The sequence below is a fragment of the Mustela erminea genome, chromosome 16, assembly GCF_009829155.1.
Source record: "Mustela erminea isolate mMusErm1 chromosome 16, mMusErm1.Pri, whole genome shotgun sequence".
In the NCBI taxonomy this organism is placed as follows: Eukaryota; Metazoa; Chordata; class Mammalia; order Carnivora; family Mustelidae; genus Mustela; species Mustela erminea.
Window position 1 is genome coordinate 69,679,012 of NC_045629.1, and position 27,237 is coordinate 69,706,248.

Consider the following 27,237-nt stretch of genomic DNA (forward strand, 5'->3'; position numbering starts at 1 on the left):
GTCCCTGAACCCATCATTCCACTTTCTCTATGAATTAACCACTCTAAAATTCAAGCAATATTTGCTTTTTTCATGACTGGATTCTTTCGCTGAGCAAAAGACCCTCAAATTTCATCCATGATGTAGCATGAGTCAGAACTTCCTTCCTTTTAAAGATTCCATTGTATGCATATACCACATTTTGTTTATCCATTCATTCTCTGATGGACACTTGGGTTACTTCCACCTTTTGGCCATTGTGAGTAATGCTCCCAAGAACATGGCTGTAAATGTCTCTTTAAGACCCTGCTTTCAAATCTTTTGGGTACCTATGCAGAAGCAGAAGTGCTGAATGAGGCAGAGAAAAGTCTTGCTGCAACAGGAAGCATAAAAAATGTGGGGGAGTAGTTGGCAGCAGAAATGAGATCATGAGAAGGTTTTCTGTTTTTGTTTTAAAGGATGGGAGGAATAGTGGCATGTTTTCATTTGATGGGACTGATCCCGTAGAGAGAGAAGAAGTGAAGATGAAAATTGCTGGACCGATGACCTTGGGTCTGTGAGGGGATTGGACCTCACATACCACTGGAAACACTGGCTCATTGGGGGAAAGTAGAATTTGTGGATGCAGGTGTAGTAAGGGCCAGTGGCTGATGGCTGGACGATGTGGATGTTTTCTCATGGCTTCCATGTTCTTAGCAAAGTAGAAAGCAAGATCGTCAACTGAAAGTAATACGTAATAACAGCAAGATCAGCTACCAATGTTGAGAGCTAGACCCTATGCTAGGAGTCTTATAAACTTCTATAGTCCTAGAAGTCCTATAAACTTTTCAACTAGCCAGCAAAGCACTTATTATTTTTTTAATTCTCATTTTACAGATGAAGAGAATGGAGATGCAGAGGAATTAAGAAACTTGCCAAAGTCACACAGCTAATCACCAGAGGTCCTCCCTTCCTACCCAGGTGTGTTAGACCCCGGAGCCTGTACTTTTTCTGCTACACAACACCTGTAAAGGCCTATTTAGCCAGAGCGGCCCCACCCCGGCTGAACTGCCATTTTGTTGTTTATGCAGTAAAACTTAAATTGACCTTGCGCTGCAACCCCCCACCCCGACCAGGGGAACTTACTTAAAAACAAGTTCTGGAAACCAGACCCAGGTAACAAAGCCCAAATAAAAGGGTGGGTCAGGTCAGGTGGAGACATTCAATCAGTGGGGGCGCATACTGTCTCCTAGCTACCAAGGAGTATGGGCCCCGCCCTTTGGGCACCTTTTGGGCGCCAATTCAGACCAAAGTGATAGGCTGGCTCAAATGTCTACTAGGGTAAATTGTAATTCAGTTGGTCACCTAGCATGACTGTGCAGCTTTCTCTGTGTGTTATAATTTCATTGGCCACCTGTGCGTGGCCAGGCCCAACCACATTGCTTTTGCTCTATAAAAGTTAGTCTGTGAGGGAGAGAGAGGTCGCCCTCTCTGTAAGAGGTGTGGCCCCGAACATTTGGTTTGATTCTTGATGCTTGGCGCAAAATAAAGCTTTGCTTGACCTTCGCTTTGTATCAGTCTCGCTCCTTTAATCACGGACCCATTATTGCGGGACCCAACACTGGGGACCCAACACACCAAGTGTCCATTTTTCTCTGACACCTGTCCTATCCTGGAACCACAATATCTACCTTCAGGGACCAAGGTCTCCAGGCCCCCTCCTCAAATATCGAAATGATATTTTCACTAAAGGTCTGTGTGGAACTGAGTTGTGGGGGTGGAGAGATAATAAACAGGGAACAATGGAAAAGGCAACAACCCTATTTCTTTAAAATGAATTAAGTTGAAGGTGAATGTGAGAGGCATAGTGTTCCATTCTCAGACCCACTAGTGAGAAGCTCGGAAATACCAGGTTGCCAAGCATCAGTGACCAGCCTGCTGTCCCCTTGTGATTATGCTTCGAATCAATGCCCCCACCACACGTGAAGTAAATGCTAGTATCACCTTCATCTCACAGGAGAAACCTGACAACAGGGTGGCCAAGAAAACACCTTCGGTAAAGTCACGGAGCTTCATGGAGCTGCCCCTTGAACCCGTCTCTCTAGCTCGGGGCTCGTGTCCTTTATGTCTCCATTGTTCTCGGCGGGGCTGTCTCCCCACACCCCCACTTCAGACCATGGACTGTGCCTTCTCTGCTCCTTCAGTCTCAGAATTCTGGCGACCCGACCAGGTGAGTCATGCCCCTTCCCTCAGACAGGCAGGGCTCGCCCCTGGGGTGAGGGGTCTGCATGAGAGGGGTGAGCCAGCCCGTAAGGACACCCCCCAGGAGAGCTAGTCCGGCATGATGAGGACAGCTGTGCTGACTTTAGTTAATAAGTCTCAGCTGCAGTCTAGTTTTGTAAAGTAGGAACCGTGCTTTTTTTCCACAGGGTTGCTGTGATGGCTCCCTTTACATGCATAGCTGTTGAAGACCCTCAAAGGTTAGAAGAGAAGCCTTTGGAAAACGTTAGGTGACTTGTCACAATTTAAAGGGAGAATTTCTCTAAACAAATGATCTCACATTTTTCACTTCTAGATACCTCTTCTGCAGAAACATTGGCTCGTCTCCCAGAGATCTGTATATAAAGAAGTTCGTTGTGACTATGACTACAATTGAAAAAGATGGGAAACAACTTGAATGTCTGAGGATAGACAGATGGCTAAATATATGAGGTGGTACATCCATGCAGCGGGGTCCTAGAGAGCCACTGCCAAGATGCCAGCGTGCTAGCAGGACTGAGCAAAGGGCTCCAGGATAGAAGGTTAAGTGAACCAAATGGTGTAATTTGATCTTGTATTTAAAGCGGGGTGATATATAAACTGGGATATTATTATTATTATTATTTTGAAGATTTTATTTATTTGAGAGAAAGAAAAAGAGAGACGAAAGCATGAGCAGGGGGAGGGGTCAGGGGAGAGAGAGAGAGAAGCAGACTCCCCATGGAGCAGGGAGCCCAACATGGAGCTCGATCCCAGAAACCCAGAATCATAACCTGAACTGAAGGCAGATACTTAAATGACTGCGCCACCCAGGCATCCCAGGATTTCATTACCTTTTAAAAAAAGATTTTATTTGGGACGCCTGGGTGGCTCAGTTGGTTAAGCGGCTGCCTTTGGCTCAGGTCATGGTCCCAGGGTCCTGGGATCGAGTCCCACATCAGGTTCCTTGCTTGGGGGGGAGCCTGCTTCTCCCTCTGCTTCTGCCTGCCTCTCTGCCTGCCTCTCTGTCTGCCTGTGCTCGCTCGCTCTCTCTCCTTCTGTCTCTGACAAATAAATAAATAAAATTAAAAAAATATATAGATTTCCTTTAAAAAAAAAAAGATTTTATTTGTTTTAGACAGAGAAAGAGGGAGAGAGAGGGAATCTCAAACAGACCCCCCACTGAGGATCTCACAACCCTAAGATCATGACCTGAGCTGAATCCAAGAGTCAGATGCTTGACCGAATAAGCAACCCAGGCGTCCCTAAATTAAGATTTTAAATAACATGCCTAAATTTACAATACATTTTGTAATATTTAAGTGTATATTTAAAAATCTGATTACATGCTAGGGATACTAAATGGATTCCTAAATGCATGGAAAATGTCTGGGAAAATTTGACGGGCCTTTGTCATCATCGGGCGCTGCTGCAGGAGGGAATGGGATTGGGGAGAAGACAAAGAATTACAAAAGAGAAATTTTAAAGTCTTTATAAATACAATTGGTCTTTAAAGTTATTTTTTTTATGATTATGTTAATGTATTCATTTACTACTTGTATCCCTAAATCGGACCATCGAATACTATGAAAACAAGAATAACAATTCCTAATGGGGAAATTTCCAGTTTCCAGCTAGAACAGAGGTTGTGCCCACTTTCGCTGGACTCCCTGTTTCTATTGGTTCTACTGCTGCCTCTGACACTAGCTGTGTGAATTTGGACAAGTCGCTTTCTGTCTCTGGGCCTGTTTCCTCCTGTGAAGAAAAGATTGAATTCGAGTACCAACAGATAAGACTTTCTATTAATAAGTTCCAAGAATCTGACCTCTCTTTGCAAGTGGGTTTTTGTGGGTGGAAGGCCAATATGTGAAACAGAAGGACGTATGTCAACAATCTGACCGTTTGTGGACCAAATCCACCACTCAGAGCTGTGCTGCCTTGCTGTTGAGTGGAGAACCGTGGGGTGATTTTAAGTGACCTATGGAAGCTCGCATCTACCAGTTGCTCTTGCCGTGTTCCTGGCAGCTGCATGAGAGCTCAGGAACTGTTTGGACTCCAAAGAGACCATTGTTATATCTAGAGCATTCTGTAAGGATCCCAGGTCTTTGGAAGAGCCCTCCATGAGTGGTTTTCAGAGGAATCAGGTCCCGGGTTATTATGCTCAGAGTCCACCAGCCTCACTGCCAGCCCCTGACCCAGAGCTACAACACTGGGGCTGTTGCAGGAAGATAAAGCCACCTGGAGAAAGGATGGAGGCAAGGGGAAAGGTCAAGTACAACCCACACCATGTTATGTAATGTGGGGAATGTTCATCAGTGCTCTATCCCGGTACTGAGATGTGCCATCTGGGCTTCTGTGTCATTGGCTCCAGCCTCATAATGTTTCAAGGGGCATGATGAGGATCTTTTTGTCTCCTTTAGGAGCAGGGCTAGATGCGTCATCAGAGCCCACACACGGTCACACCCGTGTCCTGAGTAATAACGTGCAGCACATCGCCTAGAGCAAAGCCTGGGCCCTATGCTCAGGGGTTCCCATTTGCACCTGGCACAGATGGACAGGACTCAAAGTCAGAGGAGGTGAGCACAGCAGGAGGGCAGTCCCTGAGGAGGGACAGATGGACGTGCAGCCCATTCAGTTGCATGGTCCCTCCCGGCTCAAGTCCTCCCTGCAGATAGTAGTCCGTGCCCCCGCACCTCCTTGACTTTCCCTTCCCATTTGTAGGATATAGACTTAGGGCCTTGGGTGAATGACTAGTTACAGCCAACGTCCCTACCCCCACCGAGGCACACCAGCCCAGGCTGCGGGTCCGGAGACCTGACTTCAAGTTCCAGGTGGGTCATGTTCTCATTGCAAAGCTAGTCACACACCTTCCCTGGTTCCCTGCTTCATTTTCTTACAGGGTCTAGGATTAGAGGCTTGCCAAGGCCCCTGCCATTCTCACAGAGACTCTAGATTATAGAGGCTTCACAGTGTTCCACATACTTAGTAAGAGGAAGGGAGGGAGCTATAATGGTTAAGTGTGTGGACCCTGGGATCAGAATTCCCGAGTTTAAATCTTGACTCTCCTTTCCTTGTGGTGACTTTTTTTTTTTTTTTTTAAAGTCGGCTCCATACCCAGTGTGGAGCCCACCAACGTGGGGTTGAAGTCACGACCCTGAGATCAAAACCTGAGATCAAGGGTCAGACCCTTAACCAACGGAGCCACCGTGGTGCCCTTCCTTGCTGTGACTTTTTCCACGTGGGCAAAATGAAGGTAAGAACTGTGGTTACTTCATAATGTTGTTTTGGGGAAGGCAACAGAGAATCTGTGTCGAGCTCGGCGCATGACACAGTAAATGCTTAATACTTCTTAGCTTATCATTTTGTATTTCTCAAGTCTATTACGATGCTGAGATCAATAGCAGGCAATGGCTCAATTGTTTCTTTCTTTTTTTTTCTATTTGAGAGGCAGAGAGCGAGGGTTCATGAAAGAGAGAAGGTCAGAGGGAGAAGCAGAACCCCCGCTGAGCAGGGAGCCCAATGTGGAACTTGATCCGGGACTCTGGGATCATAACCCGAGCTGAAGGCAGTCCGGCTCAACCAGCAAAGCCACCCAGGTGCCCTCAATTATTTCTTAATGAAACATCATAACTCACCATAGATTCAATCTATTACGAGCCAAATCATGTGCCCCATAAAGTTCATCCATTCATTCAATACTAATCCATCAGTGTTCACTGACTGTCTTAGGTGAGGTCTTCTGACCGAGGAGACAAGACATCAGATCCTGCTCTAGAATTTACTCTGATACAATCCTAAGATAGAAGACACTTTATTGAGTAAGAAGTATTTGCTGAGCATCTATGGAATCCAGAGAACCATTCAGGCGTCCCTGGGGAGTCCATATAAAGGCCTGTGCCTTGCGCACGAGTTCAGAATTTCCAAGGAGAAGAACTCCCCCACCCTCCAAGACCCCCGGGGTGGGGACTAATTTGCACATTTGTGACAGATGCTGAGCATTTTTGTGTCAGGGACTGGGTCTGGAGTGTTCCATGCAGTAGCTCACTCAACCTCAGGGGGTGGTCCCTAGAGTTCACCCACTTAACAGATAAAGGCCCTAGTCTTAGTGAGAGGAGGTAACTTGTCAAGAGTACCATAGCCGGCAAGAGATGGAGGTCCTCTCTCACCAGACCCCCCTGTTCAGTCTTCTAGGGCTGCTGTAACAGAGGACCACAGTGGGGTAACCTAAACAGCAGAAATGGATTGTCTCACAGTTCTGGAGGCTGGGAGTCTGAGATCACGTCAGTAGGCTGGGCTCCTTCTTGGGGTGCTGAGGGAGACTGTTCCATCCCTCTCTCCTGGCTTCTGGTGGTTGCCAGCAATCTTTGGTGTTGTCTGGCTTCCAGAAGCATCACCCTGATCTCTGCTTCTTCTTCACATGATGTTCTCCCTGTGTGTCTGTCTCTGTGTCCCAATTCCTCTTTTTTATGAGGATGTAAGTCATATTGGAGTAGAGCCTCCTCTAATGATTTCATCTTAACTTAATCATCTGCTAAGACCCTGTTCGCAAACACAGTCACATTCACAGGGACTGAGGGTTAGGACTTCAACATCTTTTGAGGCGACACAGTTAACCCCAACACTTACCTTCAAGACTATATGGCATCCCTCAGCTGGCTGTTCTCTTTCCACTTCCTTTCAGAGACCTCAGTTAGCATGGAGTTTGATCTCCTCCTTGACCTCTCCATGTAGAGAAGGTCCCCCTGGTGCCAGCCACTCTCCCCACTGAAATGGATCAGCTGGTGGGGGTGGGGGGAGGGGAGGTAAAAAAGGCAGGTCACCTTCTACAGATCAAAGTGTAACTGCAACTAGAATGATGTGACATTGACTGCTTATTGATCAATTATTGTACTCCAGGCACTGAGTTGAGAATTTTACCCACATAATCTATTCTGCACAGCAACCCAAAAAGATCGGCGTTACCATAACACTTCCTAGACGGAAAACCTAAGGTTTATAGAGATTAAGTTCTTGTCCAAAGCCACTGACCCCAACGTTTAATCAACACAGAATCAGGCATAACAATAATGAAATTTTAGCAAATATTATTTTAACTATTTTTCCTCCTTCCCATGGAGCTTTTGGGTTAAAATAACAGCCCCTTTCCCTTCCCTCTATTCTGGTTGATTGGGAACCCTGCCTAGACCCTATTAGTTCATACCCTGGGGCTGTGGATGAACCCCCCCCCCATGTTACAAGGACCGTAGCTGCAGGCAATTTGACCTTGGAACAAAGCTGGGCAAGGCCACAGAAGAGGAAGTCTGTCCCAAGGGTCCACCCTGTGCAGCTCCCACCCCCTCCCGCTCCCCAAGCTGTAGGACCTTCCCATACTCCACTCCCCCGCGTGGCCTGTGAAGGGGGCCCAAGGTTCAATCTGTAGATACACCGTTCTGTAGGAAGCACCATTGTTTTCATTGTTTTAGAAAGTGGGCTAGGGCAGCCTTTCCCAGGGGCTGAGTCCTTGGATGGTGAGAGTAGAGGCCAGAAGCAGGAAGAAGCAGGGCCAGTGCTAGAAGGACCCAAGCCAGGGCGTCTGCCTGTCTCTTGGTCTCTCTGAATGCTTTTCTTTCCATAAAAGTAATCGGCGATTATTTTCAAAAAACAATGAAAGTGTGTAGAATAGAAAAGCAACAGTCCTCACAATCCCAGCCATTGGCGAACAGGCTACCTTAATTCTGCTCCTCACAAATAAACATACACATGGACAGTCAATAAAAAGGATCATATCACTTTCCATCTGCTTTTGCCACTTAGTTAAGGTTAGGGTTAGGATAGGAGAATCGTGTTCTGTCTCTACAGACTGATCCCTGCTATTGGCAAATGGTTTCACTGCATGGACGAAACACTATTTAACTAGACCATGGAGATAGACTTTTATGTTGTTTCCCATTTGTGAGTCTTCCAAACGATATTGAAATAAAAATTCTTGTACATAAATCTTTATCTTTTTGTCCAATTATTTCTCTGGGATAAATTCTTCAAAGTGGGATTGCAAGGTCAAAGGGTAAACACATTTATTTAATTTTTCTTTAAAGATTTTGTTTATTGGGGCGCCTGGGTGGCTCAGTGGGCTAAAGCCTCTGCCTTCGGCTCAGGTCATGATCTCAGGGTCCTAGGATCGAGCCCCGCATTGGGCTCTCGGCTCAGCGGGGAGCCTGCTTCCTCCTCAGAGAGACAGGCCTCTCTGCCTACTTGTGATCTCACTCTTTGTCAAATAAATAAATAAAATTTAAAAAAAAGATTTTATTTATTTGACAGCGAGAGAGAGAGAGAGAGAGAAAACAGGCAGGGGGAGATGCAGAGGGAGAGGGAGAAGAAGTCTCCCTGCTGAGCAGGGAGCCTGATGTGGGTCTCAATCCCAGGACCCCGGGATCATGACCTGAGTCAAAGGCAGACACTTTGACTGAGCCACCCAGGTACCTGGATAAACACATTTAAAGATTAAACATTTTGAGGTGTTATTTCATGGTTGACCTCGGTAGGCAATAGATGAGTAACAGTCCCACCACCAGTATTTGAGACTACCTGTTTTCCCTTTCTCTGCCCCCTAAGCATTAGATACTTAACAGGAAAAAAACAAAGCTGTGTCTTGTTTTAAATGACATTTTTAAAAATCATGCGGGAAGTCGACCACAGTTCCATATTTTCTGGCTACCTGTGTTTCCTTTTCTGTACATGCTGCTGCTGCTGCTGCTGCTTCTCTACTGGGGGTGAACTCATGTGATCCTGAGGAAATTACATCTTTAGCTCGTCACTTTACCAAGACGAACATCACATTGTTGACTTTAATTGTCTGGAGAAGAGAGACGTGTGGCCAGTGAAGCTCGGGTTGGTCATTATTGTTCCTTCATAGATTCGGGGCTGTTCTTTCATCTACTCTTTCATTCGCTTGGAAATTATTCCTGGAGTCATCCGTTGCTCTGGTTTACTCATTAATCATTTTTTCACATAGTTATTGAGCACCTGCTGCCTTGGAAATGCCAGGTCCCCGGGGACAGGGGTGGGGACTCAGAGAGACTCGGTAGGGATGACTCTCCTTGCCTGGTGGGGGTACCAGTCCTGTACATGGTGCCCCAGGAACTCCTAGCCAGAGGGGTGAGGGGAGTGGCGGGGAAGGCTGTGATCTGGGGAGTCTTCCCAGAGGGGGTGTCAGAGGTTGGGTATGGAGCAAGGGTCCTAGAAGGGAAGCAGAGTGAGGGAAGGGAGAGCGTATTATAGGAGAAGAAAATGGTATACACAGAGGCAAAGGCAGAGCCTCAGGCTGGCACGAGGGGGGCTGGAGCAAAGGATTTTTCTTAAAAACGATTAGCAGAGGATAATATGGGGCTGGGGCAGGGGTGTGTGTCTGCTGGGCTAGTGCCGGAGGACCTCCCTCTGTGACCGCCCAGAGTAGGGTGAGGAGAGCTGCTGTGCCTTGGGAAGATCATTCTGCCAGCAACATGGAGGACGGACGGAGAGGAAGAGACAGAGGCAGAATCTTCAGTTAAGGCTGTTGCAATAAAGAAAGAGCATGAGGAGAGTCCGAGTTCTCAGGGGAGTGTGGGGCTAGAAGCTGAGGGGCCTGGGGTCCCCTCCCCACTCTGCCACTGGCTTATCCAGAAAGGTCAGAAGGCCTTCTTCTCACAGAAAGCGTGGCCCCAGCTCTGTGTCATTCCACAGATCACCAGGTCTTTGTGGAACATCCCCTGGTTTCCAGAGGCTCCGCTAGGTGTGGGGGCAGAGGGAGTGAGCAGGCATGATCTCGGCACGACAGGAAGGCGGCCGGGAAGGGCGGACGGCGCAGGAAACTGCTGGAGAAGAAATGAGCTGCTGACATAATCTCGTTGTTTCTGCTTCACTCTTTTGACAGCTGCCAAGCAACTCCATCTTCTGGGTGCTCCATAATTTGCTTACCTGTTTCCTGAGGAACGAGAATTTGCAAATTTTTGTCACAGCCTGTGTCACTACGGACTTTTGTGCATGACCCTTGAGTGTAGGTGAGTGTCTTCCTGTAGGGCAGTTTCTTGGTGGCGGGAGTGTATGTGCTGTAGATTCTGGTAGCTTTTGCTAAATTGCCCTCCCCAAGTGGCCTCCCGATTTTTGGGATGATTGAGGCCCAGGGAAGTTAGGTTGCTTGCCCAGGGCCATAGCAATGACATAATTTTGTTAGGCTTTGAGTCACAGTGGTTCTGTCTTCAAATCCCTATTCTTTCCATTGTTCTATGCTATAAATTCCTGGAACTTGTTCCCCATAACTCTCTGAGGTTTCTGTCTTGATCCTTCAGACCACAGCAATTAATAAGAGAAAGCTTGCAATGATAGGGCCTGACGTCTTTGTTTGGGAGACAGCAAAGAAATGGGGGCAGGGGGCTTGAGTTTCACTTCAGGGCTGGCTCTGGGTGGGGGGCAGGGCACCCCTGCCCCAAGATCCAGCCAGGGTTGGCAGCTCAAATGTGGTATGAGGAAGGCAGGCGAGGCTAACAAGGAGCCCTGGGGGCTTCCTGGGAGGACCGGGAACTTCCCAGACAGCCTGCGCCTCAATCAGAAAAATCTTTGATATGGGGTTGTCAGCTCCAAATTCATCCTACCAGCTGAATTACCGTGGGTCCTGGCGACATCTCTGCCCAAGGGGTGGTGGTGAAGAAATTGGTGTCAAAGGCATTTTTCCCGGGTCTCATGGGATTGAGTTGTGATTCCCAGCTTCTCCCCCTTTGTGCTTCGGCTCATCTCCCAGCTTCCACATGTCATTCTTACAAAGACATGAAGTGACAATTCACAAAGTCGGGCACTCCCACAGTGAGGTCCCGCCTCCCTAAGTGCCTGCTGCCATGGTGAGCTGGAGTCAGACAGCCAGAGCTCCTATCCTGGCTCTTGGTCTTCAGATTTCCCGGCAAGTGATTCAGCTTCTTGTCATCTGTGAAATGAAGAGACCAACAGACCCCGTCATAGGGTTGCCATGAAGATTAAGTGAAATTGGCATCCTTTTCCCTTTTCCAGACTCTTGAAGTTGCCCAGGTGGTGGCTTCTGACATTTGGCCCAGAGGTGAGTAAGGATAAAAGCATGCACAGCCTTGAAGGAATGCCGACCACATGCTAGGCAGTGTTCTAAGTCTTTACGAGTATTGCCTTAATTTTCCATTGCTTTGGAACAACAAATTGGCCCAAAACTTAAGTGATATAGATCAAACACTATTTTATAGCTTTTGTAGTTTTTGTGGATAAGATGTCCAAGAGCAGCTTAGCTGGGTGGTTCCAGCTCAAGGTCCCCCGTGAGGTTGCAGTTAAGATGGTGGCCAGGACTGCATCATCCGAAGGCTTGTCTGGGGCTGGAGGGTCCATCATCACCATCTTCCTCCTTCTCCTCCTCCTCCTCCTCCTCCTCTTCCTCCACATCTTTCTCCTCCTCCTCCTACTTCTTCTTTTTCCTCTCTTTCTCCTTCTTCTTTTCCTTTTCCTCCTCCTCCTCCTCTTCCTTCTTTTTTTTTTTTTTAAGATTTTATTTATTTATTTGAGAGAGAGAGAGAGCATGAATGTGGGGGAGGAGCAGAAGAAAAAGAAGCAGCAGACTTCCCACCAAGCAGGAAGCCGGATGCAGGGCTGGATCCCAGGATTCTGAGATCATGACCTGAGCCGAAAACAGATGCTTGACAGACTGAGCTGCCCAGTTGTCCACCCCCCACCGGGAGGATCCATTTCTAAGATGACTCCCTCGCAGGCACAGCTCCTTTGGGCTGGATGTCAGCAGTCGGCTCTCGTTCCTTGCGTCGCGACCTCCTCGCCAATTCAGAGTGCTGCTTGAGTGTCCTCGTGACCTAGGGACAGTCTTCTCCTAGAGTGAGTGCTCCAAGAGAACAGACTGGAAGTTGTAATGTCTTCTAGGACCTAGTTTCAGAAGTCTTCTAGTCATTTTTGCAAAATCCTATTGGTCACGCCAATCAGCCCCTAGCAAGTGTGGGAGGGGACCACACAAAGCCACAAACACAGGGAGGTGAAGATCACTGGAGCCACCTTGGAGGCTCATTCAGTCCCTGCCATGTGCCCAGGGAGGCTTAGTTAGAAGAGACTAAGTGTGGAAGGAGTTGCCGCCATGTAGGAGACTCAGATCTCAGATGTCATGGAGACAGCGCTCCACGCCAGCATGTGCAATGTGAGGGTGGTGACGCCTTGGTCAACAGCGGCCATGACTCTGGTGGAGAAGCCCAGTCAGGGGTAATTCATGAATTGTTCCTGGCTGTGCTCCTTCTGGGCTGGAATCTTTGGCCCTGCTAGAGATTCTGGGAGCTACCAAATAAAATATGCTTGATGGCTTAAACTAGCTGGGAAGGGTTCCATTATCGCAATGAAAATCGCAATGACTTCTACAAATGTTCAGAGCACTAGGGGCATATTATTCTCTTGGGCTGAATACAGTGAGCAAGAGAGAGCCATCTGCATAAAGCGATGGCCAGGGTGCCTCATCGTCTCAGGTTTTATTAACAGAAACATAGCAGCTACAATAAAGGAGGTGAGAATGTGTTTCTATTTGGCACTGGTAGGAGACAACAGGAATATTGTGTCTGGAGGCTATTTTTTGAAGGGAGACAGTGACAAATTAGAGCACGCTTAGAGGAGAGAGGCCAAGATGGTGGAGGAACACAAAACCGTCACCGTGAGACCTCGGGAATGTTTTCCCTGAAGAAGAGAAGGTACCAAGGGGCACATGGAAGTCATTTTCACAGACATGAAATTCTCTTGTGTCATGGTGCAAAAGGTTGGACAGACTCCAGTTCAACTCCTGGTCACTTCCTCTGTGTGGTACGGACAAGACCCCTAGTTTCTCTGAGTCCTTTATGGTCATACCTGGCACATAGGAAATGCTTATAAGCCCCCTTCCTCTTTACCCTCAGCACCAGTGAGAATATAAGAGCAGCTTTGCACTCGGTCTGAATATAGAATACAGGGTGTGAGTGGCTTGTCTTTGGAGAAGACTAGGGACAGGCTGAATGACCACTGGGTTGTCTACCCTCACTGAGACCTTCTGGAAGGCTGTGTTCCGAGCTAAGCATGTGATATGCATTTTCTCGCTTATTCTCATTATCAGTCTTAGGAAGCAGGGGCTACCATGTCCATTCTACAGAGGGAAAGGGAGGCTCGTACAGGTTAAATAGCTTGCCATTCTGAGTGCCCATGTCAGAATTTGAATCCAGCCTTGTCTGAATCCAGAGCCTGTGCTTGGAATCCCTATGGTCTGCTGAGAGTGGAAGAAAACAGGGGTGGGGGGAGGTGGGAAGGGTTAGAGCAGGGGAGGACAAGCATTAGGAGGCGCCGGCAGAGATATGAAGATGCATTCAGAGCTTCAGGATCCTTTGGTTTCCTCCGGGCTATGAAAGAAAGTTCCTGGCTCAGGCCCTGCCTCCAGCCCAGACTCCCAGCCCCCTGCAGGATGTCTGGCACTGCTTGCACTTCCCGCTCCTGCACGCGGGGAAGGAACAGACAGTGGAGAGGCCGGAATGCTCCCCAAAGGCTCAGGCAGGCCCGCACAGTGGGGCCCCCGGCAGCCGGCATTGTGCAAGCAGGAGAAGCAGGCCCTGGAATCCTTTCTATTCCGGAGAATTTATGAGGAGGACAAAAGGAGCCATTATCCCCAGGGCTGTGGCGGCTGCTGCCCAGGCCTGTGGCCCAGGTGTCACACGCTGTCCTCACTCTCAGCCTGCTTTCTCCCTTTGTCTGTGGGCACACAGAGGCTTGGCCCCTGCTCCCTTCTCTGACGCTGCCTGCCCCCTTCGGGCCTTGGTCCCTGGCCATTGCTTTTGCAGATTGAACTTGAATCTCTGCAGACTTGGAGAGGCCAGTGTCCGCTGTGAGGGCGACGGCTGGCGGGCCAGCTTTGGTGCCGCTCTCTAGCCCTGGCCATGCCCAAATCTCCCGCAGCCTGTCGTGGGGGAGTGGGGGTGGGGTATGCTGGCGCTCTGCAGTCTTCACTGGGCTCCTCTGGGCATTTCCCTTCCCCGCCAGGCCTTCCTGCCCCAGGCCTGCCTCCCTCGCCTGCACACCTCCCCCTGCTCCACGCTCCTCCACGACAGCAAAAGGGAACTTCGGGGTGCTTCCTGAGAGCCAGCCCACGGTCCCCACTTTTGCCTTTTCTCCCCCGCCCTCCTCTTCACTGGCTGAGTCATCCTCAGCCTTCAGAACCAAGCTCAGGTGTCCCCTCTGAGAAGGCCTGGGTCCCCCTCTGCTCTGCTCCTTTAGCGCCTGGAGTCGGCTCCCTCCAGCAGTTACACGCCACAGGTGAGGCGGTGGACTCTCGCACGAGGGGTCTCTCGGGTCAGACAGCCTAGACTCAAGTCCCAGCCTTGCCATTTACCAGCCGTGTGATGTTGGGCAAGTCATTTAACCTCTTCGGTTGGATTAACCTAAGAGCCTCTTTGGGCCTCAGTGTACTTGCCTATAAAATGGGCATGACAGGGCTGTTAGCAGGATGACGGGAGACCAGACCTGTGGCCAGTAGAGCCCCTGGCATGCGTGAGCACCTGGTAGATGGGGCTATGATGGGGCTGTTACCATCGCTCAGCAAGACGTTTACTGAACACATCCTCCATGTGTTGGTGTCTAGGCTCGGCTGGGGACACACAAAGAACGAGATGGATACCGTCTCACTGCTCAAGGAACCATGTACCCATGAGCCCAGACACCTCACAACCCCTGGAACACAGGCTGTAGGCGAGATGGGAGAGGTACCACAGAACCACACGTGGAGAGGGGAGTGGCCCGAGATGAGTCCTGTGTTCACTCTGTTGGGAGAGATCCCTGTCTTCCGTGGAAGGTTGGGTTGAGGTGTGGATCTCCTGTGGGTTCTTGGCCTCCGCTCCTGGCTCTTGAATGCTCCGGAGTGGACAGGGGACGGGTCCTGATTGTGGACCCGAAGCCACAACGCTGACTCTTCCTTGCTTCATCACATTTTTTCTTCTCTCCAGTCATCCTCCCTGGCGCAAAAGCATACATCTCATCTTCAGAAGCAGGAACCGGAGCTCTCCTTTGAGGTCACACACCTCTCTACCCCATTTCTTGGTTTCCCTTTCTAGATTACTTCCTCCACAGACTCGCCTGTCCCCTCGGATGCTCCTCAGGCCTGTCCCACCACTCTTCGTCCCCTCCTAACTAGCCTGGTTGAGGTCTCCAGGATTTCCTCGTTGCCTGAACCCCTGGAAATTTTCATTCTCGTTTTCCTAAAGCTTGGACTGTGACTTGACGGGCTGATCACTTCCTCGTTTCATTAGTTTTCTGTGGCGACCACAGCAAATCACCACAGATCACCTGGCTTTGGATAACACAAGTTTATTATTTTACAGATCTGTAGGTTAGGGGTCAGAGAGGGGTCTCATTAGGCTAAACTACAGGCTGGGCTATGTCTCTGTCTGGAAGCCCTGAGGGGAGTTTTCCATTTCCTTGCCCTTTTCGGGTTCTAGAAGGTTCTAGAGGCTGCTCACCTGCCTTGGTTTGTGGAACATTGAACTTCTCTGGCCATTCCTCTGTTGTCATATCTCCCTCTGGCCTTAGCCAGGAAAGGGTCTCTGCTTCTGAGGCCTGCCTGCAGAATATCATCTTCTCCTCACCTCGAGGTCCATAAGCCTGTCACATCTGCACCATCTCTTGCCAGGTTCAGTAACACATCTACAGGGGCCAGGGATTAGCAAGAAAGTATCTCTCAGGGGCCATGAGTCTCCCTACTACTCTGACTTAGAAGTTTTTCTTCACTCAGCTTCTAGAACTCCACTCTTTATTTTGCTCTTAGTGAACTTGGTTTCAGCCTTCTTCCTCCGACCCCTCTCTTGCTCTCCAGGAACCTCATTCAGGCCCTTGGCTGTGCGCACGTCCTCAGCTTCTTGTCTCCAGAGTCCACCGCCCTCCTGAGTTCCAGATTCAAAGACTGTGAAAAGGCCTGGTTGGTGTTTCCTCTTTCCCGACCCTCAGAACCAAACTGTAGATTTTATCCAAATAGCTTCTCCCTCCTTATCTTCCTCATCTTAGGAGAAGGCACCCCCATCCAGCTCGGGCCAAGCACCTGGGAGTTGTCTTTGGGACAAGACACTTACTTACCCTCCACTTCCTGGTCAGCAGCCAGGCTTATTGACTCATTCTTCCAAAGACACCTTGGGTCCACGTGTTTGTCATCACAGACATCGGCACGCGGGACCAAACTGCTTCATCTCGCCTGGGTCATTGCAACAGCCTTCTAACTAAGAGCCTGCATCCACCTGTGACTCCCCCTGACCCCTGCCCACCATCACCCCTAATTCTCGACGCAGCATCTGGAGCAAAACTTGTAAAATGAAATCAGAGCCTTTGCTTGAATCCTCTGGGAGTGGCAGCTTCCTGTCCCCTTGAATCAAATGCAGTGTCATTGGCTTGTCCTCTAGGCCATACGCTGTCTGACTGCTGCTATCAGTCCAATCTCTTCTTACACCTGTGACCCCCTCACTTCTTGTTCCCCAACCCTACTGGCCCCTTGCTGCTCCCCACATACCACCGACTGTGTTATTGATGCCAGGTCTTCACATGGCTGTTCCTAGGCTTGGAAGCTTCTTCCAGACACCTATGGGGTGACCCCCTCATTACAGTGTCAGCTTCTGCTCAAATGTTACCTCCTCTGAGAAGCCACTTCTCATAATTTCCTTTGTATCATATATATATATATATATATATATATATATATATATAATTTCTTCCTCACTAGACTATAATCTCCATGAGGGCAGGGATTCTATTCTTTTGTTCAATTCCGCATCTATGGAACCTAAATTGGTACCTGGCCTCCCTTGTAGGCACCTGATCAATATGTATTTGTTATCTGAATGAATGAATGAATGGAAAGGGAGATTTCCCCTGGGGAGGAGGAAGTAGCATGGGAACAGGGCTGGTGGGTAGGCCCTGGGTCAGGAAGGACACCCAGGAGGCAGAGACTCCACGCCAGGCCTCTGAGGGAGACCGTGTCCATGGCAACTGAAGTGAGAGGCCAGTGGCTGCTCTTGGGGGGAGGCCAGAGGACGCAGGCAGCTGATGGAGCCTGTGGTGACCCCAGGGGAAGCAGAAAGTCAGTGCCCAGGCTGGCATCTAGCTCAGACACCAAGACTCCTTCCCTGTTTCCACCTCATCGCTCTGGCTGTGGCGGCCCTGGCAGATGGGCTGGTGGCAGGAAGCCGGCTCTCGGCAGGCCCAGGCTCCCCTCCTGCAGGGCAGCCCCCCAGCCTTCAGCGCTCGGCAGTGCCCAGCCCATGGACTCCTGGATCAGAGAGCTCCCAGGACCCCCAGCAAGCGGAGAGCAGTCATCGTGTCGCCTAGAGGGCCGATGAGAATAATAACAGCCGAGTGGCCAGGCTGCCTCTCGCTGTGGGCCGGGAGCGTTAGCTTAGCCCGTCTAGTCCTCACAGCGCTCTGTGGGAAGGGGGCTATTTGTCCTCATTTACAAAGAAGGCCATCCTCTCTGGTGAAAGGCCTTGTCCAAAGTCACACGGCTCCAAGGGGCTGGCACCGGAGCTCAGTCGCCCCCTCTCCTTCTGTTCTTCCTTTGTGTCCCACCGTTGAGTCCCTACGCAGGGACTCGGCACAGGCCTCACCTGCACCTTCTCCTCAGGCTGCCCACCAGAGTCTCCTCTGTTGCCCAGGCAGCATGTGCCGCCACGCACCTTGTCCCCCGGTGAGTTCTTAATTCTGGACCATTTTGGAGTCCTCTTATCCTGCTATTTTGCCAAGGAATACACATCATGAGTTCTTTTGACAAGTGTCCATGGAGGCCCCGCTCAGTGCCAGGGGGCAGCGACGAAGAGTTGCAACTCCAGTCCTGACTGAGGAGGGCCTCCTCTAGGCCAGGCTCTGTTCTCAGAGCTGTGCGTGTCTAGACCCTTCCGGTTCCCGCAACTACCCTCTGGGGTAGGAAATGTCCTTCCCGTTTCTGACATGAGGACACTGAGATGCACCAGCGTGGTGAGTGGCAGAGCTGGGACAGAGACCAACCCACTGGACTCCAAAACTCTTAGTCATTGGTCTACACCAAGAAACGAGGTTTGAGAGAGAGGAAGGGGCGCGGTGCTGTGGGGGTGCAGGTGAGGGTGTGACACATTTGGTTGGGTTCCTGTGCAAGCGGACAATGAACAACGTAAGTGACTTCACCAGGTAGAAGAGAAAGGACATTCCAGATAGGAACAAAGGCCCAGACAAAAGCGGAGACCCTCAAGTACTGAGAAACACATCGGTTTCTAAGCTCCTTGAGTCTTATTTATCTTCATATTTATCTACTCCTCAATAAATAGTTGTGAATTAAGAAAAAAAAACAAAAACAGGTTTTGTCTGGCTTGGCTCCCAGCTTTGGGGCAAGAAAGGAAGAAATGTATATTTACTGAGGACTGACAAAGCACCACGCCCTTTCACGTGTGTGGGTCAGGGGCTCTCAGCACAAATCTGCCTGGTGAGCTTCGTCTCCACTTTCCAGATGAGGAGACTGAGGTGCAAACAGGAAGTGCGGCCTTTTGCCTTAACTCACTTCCTGGGCCCATATCCTCCCTGTTTTACCACCATAAGGCCTCTGGAGCTGTTTCCACTTCTTGAGGTGACACCTGGGAAGCCAGGGAAGGGGTGTCCCGTGACATCACTTTCTGTTTCCCCTTTGCACTTCCTCTGTCCTCCTCCCCGTGTCCCTCATGACTGACTGAGGCCCTGTGAGCCCAGGATCTAAGAGTCTCCACCCTTTCAGGGTCACATGGCTGAGAGGACTTTCAAGGGGATAAGCATTTTTTTTTTCAGTTTCAAAACCAAAAGCTTCCTTTCCTCCTCCTTTTTCTATCAATATTGAGAAGTTGGAGGATTTAGAAAAACCACGTGACCACTGTGTGATTGGGGGCAAGGAGCCTCAGTTTCTAAGAAATATCAAAGGGGAATCAGAATCATGTTTCCTAAGTGCACAGAGTTTGGATGTACAGATCTGCCCATTGCAGCACTGTCTACGCTCTTGAGAAATTAGAAATGAACTGTGTATCCACCAACAGGGACTCAGTTAAATACATTTGCTACGTCCATACGAGGTTCATTAAAAAGTATGATGCCGATCTATATTCACTGAATTAGAAAGTTCTTGGCTTAGCAAGGAATGGTAAAAGTACATAAAACAAACAAACAAACAAACAACTAGTGAACCATAAAAAAAAAAAAGAAAAGAATGGTAAAAGTAGTATCCTTTTTCAATGTCAGATGGGTAATGTGCCGAGGCTGTAACAAGCTTTGAGGGAAGCACATGTCACACCGCGGTGCGGACGCCCAGTCATCACGCTTATGAACTACAAAAGGATCAGGATCACCGTGGATGGTAAAGATATTTTCTGCTTGTCTCTCCTGTTGACTCTCCACCCTTTCCATCTTGTTCTGTGCCCAAGGGCTTAGGCCTCCAGGAACCACCGTCGATGGGCTTCTATGCCTTCTAACGGCGGCTGAGTTGGCGGATGGGAGGCACCCGCAGTCGGAGGGTAGGGGAGAGTGAGATCGGGGCTCCAGCTCTGCTGTTGACAGGGGCTGGCTGTGTCTCCCTGAAGGCTACAGGTCCTGACAAGTGACCCTCCTCACACAGCTGTGGTTTGTTGTAACCGCTCCCTCTACCCTTGGCCTGCAGACCCATGAGTCACGATGGCTCTCCCTCGTTGCTAGCCCTGGTGCACAGCACCATTCCTTGCCGATTTTCCTAACCTCTACCCAGGCCAATGAAAACAGCCCCTATTAAACTCTCTGCAATTACTCATTTGAATGTGCCATCTATTTCTACCAAGAGCCCAACTAACACCATAATACAGTCCCAGGCAGGTAAAACGATGTTCATTCCAGAATCCAATAAGGGAGGTCTGAAAGGGTGACCATGAAAACATTATTGTCCCACTGTGATGGGATTTGGGTGGGATTTTTTTTTTTCCTACTTTATGCCTCTGTGAAATTTTTAAACTTTTCTACAACAAGCAGGGATTGTCTTTGATTCCAGAAAAACAAACAAATAAAACAGTTGTTGTAAGGGTCCGATGAGAGCAGGACATGAAAAGTGCTTTGTACATTGGGAGCTACTGTTCAAACTTAAGGTCCTAAGGAGTGAGCCAGCTGGTGCAAGGATTTCTAGGGTATTTGCATTAAGGCCTGATTTCCTCACAGAGAGGCTGACTTCCTTTTAAAAAGGACTCAGATGTAAACGGACCGGCCCAGCATCCTTGGCTTTTTCTTTCCGGAGTATCTCAACAAACAGTCAAGTCCCCAGCATGTCTTCTTGGCTCCCTCCTGCCCCCTGCCTCAGTGACCTGCTGCCTTCCCCAGCCCCCACCTCGTTCAAGGGCAGAGACAGCCCAATGAAAGCCAGGGTAATGAACTCACACTACAACTGCCCTCTGGTCTCCCGGGTCAGCATGTCTCTGCCAAAATGAAAGAGAGGACTTCCAAAGGAATGCCTTCTTTTTTCACAGAACGTAGCCATGAATTAATCATTGTTTATCGGGGCTGTGTGATACTTGGTCCCAGTAATGGTGCTGAGACATAAATCATAGCTCTTTGGGGGTGGGGTTGAGGAAAGGGCCCAGGAAAGCTGTGAAGAGCTGTTCTTCTAATCCAGGGCAAAAATATCCTTGTTTTCAAGCGGCTGGGAGTGCATTCTGGGCTATTTATAATCGGCTGCCGAGCTAAGGCGTTTCTGCAGCTGGGCCTGGGAGATAATTAGTACAGTTTCCTTCTCAAGCCAGGTCTGCAAAACAGACCTCTCTCCTCTGGTAGCCCACCCCAGCCCATCTGCGCTGGGCCTCTGGAGTCTGACCTCCCTCGCTTGGTTTCAGCTTTCTAGAAAGCAAAGGGTGCATTTAAAGACAGAAAGGCCAAACCACCGCGGCTCAGAGATGAAGGCACGGCTTGTGACCCGCTGGCAGATAGATGTGCCCAGAGCAGGACTGTGGAATGTCTGTGGAACTTGGCACAAAGGGCCTTTGAGAGCTGTGGGGAAGGGGCACATGCCACAGGCTCCATTTCCTTCTCCCAGAAGTTGCTCCAGATAGAAAAACAGGGTCCCAGGGAGGGCAAATTCCAAAATTCTCCCGTTGTATGTCTTGGCAGGAAGGTGAGCATTGAGGCGAAAGTTCTGGAATAGGGCTCAAAAACCCTGGCTGCCTCTCCCACTACTGCCTGGTGACCTGGAGCAAACCCCTTTATGTCTCTGGACCTCAGTTTCCTTATCTACAAAGGAGGGGAGGGGGAGCGCAGTATTTTTCACACATGTGAAACTCACTAAAGCTCCTTTATAAAAGCAATATTGCATATTCTGTTACATAGAATGAAGTATATAAAACAGGTACAAACACGGTAACTGGTTGACGTAGCTCTGGGAGGGAGTTGAGACCGCAAGCCCACCCACCTGGCCTCTTTCTCAGCCTGACCAGATTCACGAAGCTGTGGGTTCCTAGAGAGTTTGGTCACTGCTGGCTCAATGGTGTCTAACATTCTGAGCTTTGAAATCCATTCATTCATTCCCCCATTCATCCCCTACAAGTATTTACTGACTTGTGTCAGGCTGGACTTGGTGTTGGGGATGAAAAGAAGAATAAGAAAGCCATTGTCCTTGCCTCACGGAGTTTGCAGGGTAGTGGCATAGATAGATACTGATTAAATATATAGGTTATAGAAACATAAATAATACATTACATATAATACATGTGTTTTGTATATTACATATGATACATATATTTCTAAGATGAGGTTATATTGAAGCAGGTTGGGCCCTAAATCCGGTATGACTGGTGTCCTTACAAGAAGAGAAGTGATAGAGAGACAGAGCCACCCGAGAGAAAGCCATGTGATGACCGGAGCATAAATACCACCACAAGCCACGAAACACCAAGTATTGTCGGCAAACCACCAGAGACTGGGAAGCAGCAAGGCAGGATCCCTGTTGAGAGCCTTTAGCAGAAGCGAGGTGCTGCTGACAACTTGAGTTTGGACTTCTAGCCTCTAGAAGCATGAGAAAATACTATTCTATTGTTTTAAGCCACAGAGTTTGTGATATGCGTTACAGTGGCCCTAAGAAGCGAATAAAATGGACACAAATGCGGTTCTTCTTATTCTCAGTGGTTGTGTTTTATAAAGCCACCACGGGAACATGGAACCATGGCTCCCAGGGATACACAGGGTTAGGTTCCCCAGAGCCTCTGGTCACAACATTTCATCCACCAATTGTTACATAATCTGGGTTTATGCGTGCTTCTGTTGAAAGACATCTTATTTACCATCTATTGTCAATTCATTCATGTTAAATTTATGGCCAACAGCAGTATAACTCATGCCTGGACGAATCTTATCCAACACCTACCTTTCTTCCACCAGGCACATGGCAGCCTTCTTGGGCTCAGGAGTGCTAGACAACCCTCCAGCCCCATGCTCGGCAGCCATTTTATTTTTTAATTTTTAAAAAAGATTTTATGTATTTATTTGACAGAGAGATAGAGAGAGAGCACAAGTAAGCAGAGCGGTGGGCAAAGGGAGAGAGAGAGAGAGAAGCAGGCTCTCTGCTGAGCAGGAAGCCCAATCCGGAGCCATTTAAACAGCAAAACAGGACGCCTGGGTGGCTCAGTTGGTTAAACAGCAAAATGACCAACCGCGAGCCCCAAAATGCACAAAGTGTGACACAAAATTGCAAAAAGGACACTTGTTATGAGTCTGAGGGCTGAGATAAGAAGCAGAGTGTCAATTTTGTTGGATCTCAGGTGGGAACACGTGTGTTGGGAGACTCAAATTTTTTGCGGCTCTGCGCATGTCCGTAGATGAACCTCCGAAGCCCTGCACGTATTGATTTGGGCAACACAAATCCATTCAGAGGAGTAGCAAATTCCCAAATACAGGCTCTACAAATGACGCAGATCCACCTTAGACACACATGCCAAATGGTAAGAAAGGTTGTGAACCAAAGAACAGTGTTTTGAAAGACAGGAACCAACACTTATCTTAACTGGCAAAGTCAAGGGACCACCTGAGTGGTGGCATTTCAAGCCGAGGCCTGAAGAAGAGAGGAGGCAGGAGTCGGGGGAAGGATCTGTGGGCAGAAGAGACAGCTCGTGAGGAGTCTGGGGGTAGGTAAAACCTGGGTGCGTTTGCATGAGGTGGGAGTGCCTTGAGCAAGATGGCGAGTGAGTTGGGTGAGGGTTCTGGGTAAGGAACAATGGGAAGATCTTGGAGTGGTTTGAGCAGAAAAACGAGGTGTCCCAGGCCGAACTAAAGTCCTCTCTCAGCTGCTCCACAGATTTGCAGAAACAAGATCTGGTTCCCTCAGCTGGCTAATCTGAGAAATAAATGTGTGATAATTTCAAATCCTTCTTTGGATTGGTGCAGGGATATAAATAAATGCCAAGGGAAGTGTCATGGCGTGATCATATCTCAGTTTGTTCTGCACATGATGGTGTTTAATTTTTAAATCAGATCTACTAGGAACATAACGCCTCAAACCAAGGGAGTAAGACTTCCATGTGAACATTTCAGCTTCCACGGCAGGAAAGGGGAGGGAGATATTTTTAGAAGGAGACCTCTCAGTGCCCCTAAACCACGAGGGAGGCACTGCCCTGCCCCAGCATTCCGCAGGCCCTGCCTATCAGCTTTCATCGTGGACAAGGCGTGGGTGGGCTGAGGTACCCCATGTTGCCAGGAATGCCTGACCAGAAACTGCTCTTGGGTGTGTCCCGGAGCTGCCTCCCCTTCACTTGACCCAGGACAGCTGGCTTCCTGGCCTTGTGAAATCTTCCAGAAGCAGGAAAGAACTTGAGTTCAGAGTGAGACTCCTTGTGTCTGACTTCATGTGTTTGCCTGTCTTTCCTCTCCATGCCTTACTTCACTATGTCCATCCAACATCAGTTACCATCCTCCTCGACCACCACCAAACCCTACCAGCAGAAACAGTGTGGCACTACAGAGACGCTTGGCATGCACTGGCAAACTGTGCTCTGTGGAGTGGAAAATACCATGGTGGCCATTTTCTTTCCTTCCTTGAGGAGAAAAGTCCCTTGTCAATCATTGAGACAGTCTGAGTAAGCTTGTTCTTAGACATCTGATGACTAAGGAAGCCCCTCATGCTACCTCATCATATTTTCTTCCTCTTCTCCAAGGCTTACCAACACTCCCTTCTGTAGGACATGCTGAGGGATTATGAGTCAAAAGGAAGAATGACGAATAAGTGATTTTTCTGGTCTGGTGTTTGGAGGGCAAACTCAGTTCAAAAGCTAGCTATTCCAACCTTTGTGAAGGTGTAGAGGTCCTTGGGTGACCATGTTTGTTATGTGAATATGAAGGTCTTGCAGTAGTGCCTGCTCCAGAAAAACTGCCTTTGTTCCTCAGTTTACCTGAACACAACTTTTCAGTCAACAGAGGGTTGTAGGATCTGTGCTGTCCCAGAAGTGTGAGCCGTTGTCCCTGTCCTGACACTTTTCCAAGAGACCTCGGGCCAGTAGCTTACCCTCCTGGGGCCACCGTGTCTGTGGAGGGCGTGTACCCACAGCCGAGGTCGCCTACTAAACGGCCGGCCACACTTCCACAGAGCAGGTGTTTGATTGCATTCTTTTGTGCTGAAAGACTCCGGAATTAGATTCTCCAGCCATGCCTGAGACGCTCTGGCTCTGCAGGAGCTCAAACCAAGTAATGAAAAACCATGGAAAACAATGAGGCAGCCCATGTCCCCGAGTCACCTCTTCCTGGGCGGTCCAGGAGCCTTCCCTCCACTTTTCCCAAATTGGGCTTCTCTCCCCTCCCCACACGGCCACGGCCGCTGGGCAACTTTGCTCGAGGACAGACGATCAGACTCATCACGCGTGAGAAACCGTACCCAGGAGAGGGCCTCACCGCTTTGCTCGAGGACAGACGATCAGACTCATCACGCGTGAGAAACCGTACCCAGGAGAGGGCCTCACCTCAGGAAGCCGCACTGAACCTCCTGGCCCTGACCTCACAGGACATCTCCCAGCTGAAACCATCAGCCCCCCTGCCTCCCACCCCCTAGACTCGGATGAGATCAGCCAAAACTGACTGAGGGGACATGGGCACCAGGCTGGACGCTGGGATGCGGCATGAAGGAAGACAGGACTCCTGCCAGAAGCTTCCAGTCAGACAGGACATCTGCCCAAAAATTCCAGTCAGCAGAGGGAGAGAGAGAGTCCTGGAGGAGTCACCCCTGGGAAAGGTGACACGCGTGGTGGTGGGGCTAGACGCAAAAGGCTGAGAATGACAGACAAAACGGGCCCCTAACACCTTGATCAATCATTTCTCCACTTCTTTTTTTTTTTTTTTTTTTTAACAGTTGATGAAGCATTTTCACGCATAAGAGCTCATTTGTTCCTCATGTGCCATCAGAGAAGCAGACAAGACAGGGACACTGAGGTCTCCCCCGGGGTAGCTCCCTCTGTGGACACACAGTGGTAGCTAACGGTACACGTAACACCATCTATTCCGCGCTTCCTCCGAGCCAGGCCCAGGCCGGGCCCTTCACAAATGTGATCGAGTCCTCACCTCTCTCCAAAACAGGCGCTATTATTATATTTTTCTTTTTTAAAGAATTGCAGGAAAAACCTAGAGCCCAGAATTTACGTTTACTTTCAAGTGCATAGCTCAGCGGTGTTGAGGACATTCACTCCGCGGGGCCCATCACCACCGTCCACCCACGGAACTCCTTCTAGGCCGTAAAACCGAAACTCTCTACCCACTAAGCGACTCTCCATTTCTCCCTCCTTCCCCTGCCCTCTGGCAACCACCATTCTGCCTTCCGTCTCCACATCTCCACGTGTATGAGTGTTTGAGGCACCGCAGAGGCGTGAAACCAAACAGGATTTGTCTTGGTGTCAGTGGCTTATCTCCCTTATTTCACTCAGGATAATGTCCTCAAGCTCTGTGTTATAGCAGGTGTCAGAATCCCCCCCCTTTTTTAAAGGCTGAATAGTGTGTGTGTGTGTGTGTGTGTGTGTGTGTGTGACATTTTGTGAACGCATTTACCCATGGATGGACATTTGGGCTGCCTCTACATTTTGGGTATCGTGACTAACGCTGGTCTGAATATGGTACGCAAACATCTCTTCGAGTAAACAGATACAGTTGTTTGAGCAACGTTGGGTTGTCAACTTCCGGCGCAGTAAAATATCCACATATAACGCCCCCCCCCACTTAACTACTACTAGCCTACTGTTGACTAGAAGCCTTACTGCTAACGTAAACAGTCAATTACCACATATTTTATGTGTGTCTTACATATTGTATTTTTATAATGAAGTAAGATGGAGAAAAGAAAATGTTATTAAGAAAATCATAAGGAGCACAGCATACATGGACAAGGTTGTACTGTAAAGAATCTGCCTGTACATTGTCCTGCACGGTTCAAAGCCATGCTATTCAAGGGGCAACTGTATTATGAATCTCCTTTTTCTGGAGAGGGAAACTGAGACTCAAGGTATTGAGTAATTTCTCCTGGCTCAACAAACAGTAAGTGGAGAACCAGTCTGTGTGACGCCAGACGCCGGGTTCCTAACCACTGAACCATCCTATCTCTAAAAAACTCAAAAATACCCAAGTTCAAATCCCAGCTCTGCCACGAACCGATGGTGACATGAGCAAATACAAACCTGTGAGTCGTGGGCTTGTTTTAAGGATGAAGTAAATTGAGGTGCTTCTCGTACCAGGCTCATCGTAGGTGCTGGGTAAATAGCGTCTTTTGTCATCACTGTAACAACTGGTAGCGAGTACGTAGGAGAAGTGACCCAGGGACCCACAGCCTCGGACTCGGTGGCTGCAGCCTGCCGGGTGGGCTGAGGGCTGGTTCTCGCCAGTTAGGCTGTGAGCTGTGCCGGGGCCACCTTTGTCATCCGTACCATGAGCCAGCCCAGGGCTGAGGGTGTCACGGCACTGATGTGGCTGCAAGGTACAAGAGAGCACAGCTGGAGCAAGAGAAGGGGGTCCTAACCCAGGGCAGCCACTAACCAGTCCTCATTCCCTTCCCCCTGGGCCTCAGCTTTCGCA

The 27,237-nt window shown here is 49.2% G+C and overlaps 2 long non-coding RNA genes and 1 other non-coding gene across 5 annotated transcripts; 1 reads left to right on the forward strand and 2 right to left on the reverse strand.

Annotated features, from left to right (window-relative positions):
• Positions 1-380: 380 nt before the first annotated feature.
• LOC116575320 lies at positions 381-27,237 on the reverse strand. Of its 3 annotated transcripts, XR_004279709.1 has the most exons (5): positions 26,844-27,237; positions 10,815-11,128; positions 8,891-10,135; positions 6,823-6,974; positions 381-699 (listed from the first exon to the last, which is right to left on the reverse strand). It is a non-coding gene; the product is annotated as an uncharacterized LOC116575320 (long non-coding RNA). The 3 variants fall into 3 exon arrangements; XR_004279711.1 differs by lacking the exon at positions 10,815-11,128; XR_004279710.1 differs by lacking the exons at positions 8,891-10,135; positions 10,815-11,128.
• LOC116575321 lies at positions 11,025-22,291 on the forward strand. The gene is made up of 3 exons (XR_004279712.1): positions 11,025-11,257; positions 19,435-19,549; positions 21,967-22,291. It is a non-coding gene; the product is annotated as an uncharacterized LOC116575321 (long non-coding RNA).
• On the reverse strand, positions 19,429-19,532 carry LOC116575617. The gene has a single exon (XR_004279874.1). It is a non-coding gene; the product is annotated as a small nucleolar RNA U13 (small nucleolar RNA).